This window comes from Miscanthus floridulus, chromosome 1 (assembly GCF_019320115.1).
Source record: "Miscanthus floridulus cultivar M001 chromosome 1, ASM1932011v1, whole genome shotgun sequence".
In the NCBI taxonomy this organism is placed as follows: Eukaryota; Viridiplantae; Streptophyta; class Magnoliopsida; order Poales; family Poaceae; genus Miscanthus; species Miscanthus floridulus.
Window position 1 is genome coordinate 54,023,263 of NC_089580.1, and position 4,708 is coordinate 54,027,970.

A 4,708-nucleotide genomic window follows, 5' to 3' on the forward strand; every position below is an offset into this window, starting at 1 on the left:
CACAGTTTTGCCACTAGATTTGTTTAGGCCATAACCTTTCCGTTTTAACTCCAATTTGATCCGTTCAACTTGTGTTAGGTTCGTAATTTCATAATCTATGTGTTCATATTACTGTTATGTAGGTTTTCAACTTTTAAAATTCGAGGTTGGATTTAATATATTATTTTATTAAAGGAAATCTTGTTTAATTCATATATTCTACGTTTTAACTCCGTTTTAGCCCAGTCAAGTTGTATTAGATTCATAGCAACGAGATCTACGCGTTAGTAACAGTGTTTATCATATTACTATTTCTAAAATTTCATGGTTTAAATCATATCTTGATTAAAATTATGCAACTGGATTTTATGAATAAAATATGATTTGTTTTACTTTAGTTTTATAATTCAAACCTAAAATTAACTTAATTCAATTTATATTATTTATACAATACCTATATATGAATTTATATAGTTAAAATAAATGAAGCTTATAGTTTTCTTTTCCGCGTATAAAGCAGATCTCTCGGTAGCTGTATCTTTTCAACCGTAGCTCCGATTAGAGTGCTTCTCGCGACTGTGTGTTCGTAGCAATGCGTAGAATCGTGTTTCAAACTCTTTTACTTATTTTTCTATGATTGGTGTATTATTCTGATTTAGTTCTATTCTTTGCTTCGTGTATGATTGTATGGATGCTTGTGTGGTGCTTTATGATTATGTCCAGTCGGTGAGATATACATGGTGAACAAGAAGAAGAAGAAGAAGAACGTTGAAGATTAAAGCTTACCGAAGGATCGATGTTTTAAGGAAAGTATAGCATGGGATCATCCTTGTTGTCCTATATACCTTTAATCATTTAATTCATACTGCATGTGTCTACCTTGACTGCCATTAAGGATTTCCTAGTACTTTGTTACCCTGTACCTTGATACCTTTGGGTTACTGCATTGGGTAGTATGATGCTAGTGCTCAACTAAAACCATGATCTTGTAACTTGACTAATGATATTTGCAATAAACACTAAAAGATGCTTTTTAGCAACATGGAACAAGGGGCTAGAGCATTGGGCTATTTTATGGTGATCTAGATTCCTCTCTCTAAGGACTTATCTGTAAGTGATCATCCGGGACTTACAGTACAGCTGTGAGGGCTATATGGCTCTGGCTTTAGCTCAGTATGAGGACCTTTTCTAGCTTGTTAGTGGTTATCTTAATTAGTGTAAGAATGGCTTGATGAATCAGATATAGTGCGGCCTCTGTCCCCTTGAGTATAGGCTGCACGTCATTGTGCCATCAGGAAGGGGGCTCTATATCTGTTTGCTGAGTGAATCTAATGGCCCTAACTTGTTAGATGAACCTTTGAAAGGCTTCATAGTGAATCCTGCCGACCTTCCTTGATAGTGGGTCAAGAGGCTGATCGCCTCGGGTGAAAGGGTAAATCATGACTCACAGTGAAAGTGTACAACCTCTGCAGTGTGAAACTGGTATATCAGCCGTGCTCACGGTCATGAGCGACCTTGGAATATTTACGGAATAGAGGATGAACACTGATGATACTAATGATAAAGATGCTCATTAATGATAACTGTTTATGCTATTCATTATTCATGATTACCTGATCATGTGTTTATATGGGCTCATGGATAAACTTGTTGTCACCCAATTGCTAAAAGATGACTCATTAAAAGTTAATCGCAGTTAAACCAGTGTCAGCCTTTTGAGCCTCATGAACCCCATGTTATATTTGTTGAATACGACATGTACTTATGCTTGTTTACTTTTCAAATATTTGGATGAAAATCATGAATGGGTACCAGATTGCTAGAGTTTGGAGGAATTAGGCTTGTGATCAACCAATTAGTTGTCCCTGTGGATTTGGAGTCTTCGCCTAAAGATCGGAGTTGTCTTTCCGCTGTCTATACTTTGAGGTTATATTTCTTTACACTAATACGTTATGTATTTAAGCATTATCTATTGATATTACCCTTATTTGCAGCTATATGTGAGATTTGACATCCTAGGCTCACATATGGTGTGTATCTGGTTTTGTTCTTAAAACCGGGTGCTACAATCACGGATGTGACACTCCCGTTGAGTCCTTTGTAGTCCACTCCCTGAATATAGGTATACAGGTAGGATCTAGTTATGAAGGAAGACAAGCTCTGTTCTTAATCTTCCTTAGTAATATCCCTTATGTGTAGATATGAAGTTGATCTTAGCCATGACTACTAGGTGTAATTGCACCAATCAATGTATGCTTTGACTTATAATTAAGAATGACTTAGGAATTATTCCTCTAATATTCTACTTAACCATGCTAATGCCATGAAAGGAGTACTCTGAGTGATTAATTATCATTGATCATTACTTATCATACCCGTTTGTCTCTTGACCTACCCCTGTTATGAGTAGAATATTGGTTATGGTTTACTTCTCCATCAATAGCATAAGTTATCAATATATGTCCTTGTCAGACCTTCCCTGTGGTAAAAATATAAATAACAATACCTAGAATACTCTCAGGTAAAGTGCTACAATGGTATATTATCTATGCGCTTGCAAATTCGTTTCATTCATATATATATATATCTGTATATTCTTCCTAGTCACATAAATTAATAAAGAACTACTCTAGTAGTAATACTAGGTAGTACCAACAAGCATTTCTGGCACCAACACTAGGGATGACAACTTAGTAAAATATGCTAAGGAATGTAAACAACATAGGGTGACTACTTAAAACAAGTGACACGTTAATAAATACCAACAAGCATTTTTAGCACCGTTGTCGGAGAAGGTAGCTAGGCAAAGGAAGTATTGATAAGCTTATATTTATTGATGTGATTGAGATAACCATTGATCTCCGCTCAAATAGGCTTACCCTTGTTTTGTCTACTTTTGTACCTTATGTAGGGAAATATATGACCAGTTTTGACATTTCGATAAACTACGTTGACAATCCAGAAGCATTACTTAAGAGAATTAAAGCTAAACTCAAGAAAGTTTTAGCTTTAGGGTCAGAAGACAACTAGATAAGGTGAATCTTAACACCAGAATTTGAAGCCATGGCTAACAAGACTCTCCATGAATTCTCTACTCCAACTACAGCCAACATCCGAACCGGACCAACAGTCAATGTTGGGGACAATGGATTCGAGCTCAAGCCAGCCCTCATCAACATGGTGCAAGCAAGCCTATTTTGTGGAAAGGCACATGAAGATGCGAGTGCATATCTCCAACACTTTCTGGAGATCTGTAGCATTTTCACCATCAAAGGAGTGACCCAAGACGTCATACTACTTCGCCTCATCCCATTCTCACTCTTGGGGAAGGCAAAGCAATGGTTCTACACCAACAAAGATAGAAATACTACATGAGATAACTGCACCACTGCCTTCCTAGCAAAGTTCTTTCCCACAGGCAAGACCAATGCTCTACGTGGGAGAATCTCAAGTTTTCAGCAACAACATGATGAATCTGTCCCTGAGGCATGGGAATGCTTTCAAGATTACATTGCGGAATATCCTCATCTTGGGATAGAGAATTGGCTACTCATGCAGACTTTCTACCACGGGTTGACCAATAGTACCCATGAGACTATGGATGTTGTTGCTGGAGGTGTATTCCTATCACTCACCATACTAGCTGCAATAGCTCTTGTGGAGAAGATGGCCTCCAACCAAGGTTGGAATGAAGAACGTCTTTAGACCTACAAGAGAGGTGGATGTATGCATCAACTCAAGGAGGTAGACATGCTGTCTGCTAAGATGAACCTGTTGATGAAGAAGCTTGAAGATTGAGCCAATGAGAAGCAAGAAGTCATGCACATCCATGATTCCCGCATGATGTGTGAAGAGTGTGGAAACACTGGGCATTTAGGGAGCAACTGCCCTAAAATTCATGAGGATGTGAACTTTGTCAACAACAACTACTTTCGTCCTCAACATAATCAAGGATGGAATCAGCAACAAAGGCCGAACTACCAAGGTAACCCACAAGGTAATAATTTCAATCAACCAACTTTGAGAGAATTGATTTCTGGCCAAGCTAAAATTATGGAGAGCTTATCTAGAAAATTAGCTTCCAATGATAGAATATTATAAAATGTGAGTAATAAAATGGATAACCTCTCATCTGCCATTAAGAACCAGCATAGCTTTAATAAAATGATAGAATCACAAATAGCTCAGCTGGCTGCTGCTGTTCATCCGACCGATAAAGGTAAGATTCTAGGGCAACCGGAAGATCTAGAAACTACAAATCTTGTCGATATTCACAATGCAGCATACTACTATATACAACCATCGATGAGAAGGTGGATATACTATACCTTGTTGAAAAAGAAGAGCAATCCAGGGAGACCTGTCATCCCCATCATCATTGGACCTCACATTTTCCAAGAAGCTATCTATGACTTCGGAGCAAGTGTCAACATCATGCCTAAGGTAATCTATGATAAAATTAATGGAGATTTTTTGTTGTACATAAATATGCGTTTGCAGCTTGCAGATCAGTCACTCTACTACCCTAAGGGAGTTCTTGAAGATGCCATTGTTCGAGTGCTACAATCATATGTTTCCATAGACTTTGTGGTTTTGGAAATAGGTGGAGATGTAAGGGCACCCATTATCTTGGGCCGACCTTTCCTAAGCACCGCAGAAGCCATCATCTACACGGATAGTGCCAAGATCTGTTTCACCATCAAGGATAAAAAGGAGAAGTTTTTTTTTC

General features: G+C 37.9%; 1 non-coding gene across 1 annotated transcript; it reads right to left on the bottom strand.

The window, feature by feature from the left end:
• Window positions 1–3,406: 3,406 nt before the first annotated feature.
• On the bottom strand, window positions 3,407–3,515 carry LOC136511761 (small nucleolar RNA R71). The gene has a single exon (XR_010772828.1). It is a non-coding gene; the product is annotated as a small nucleolar RNA R71 (small nucleolar RNA).
• Window positions 3,516–4,708: the final 1,193 nt, after the last annotated feature.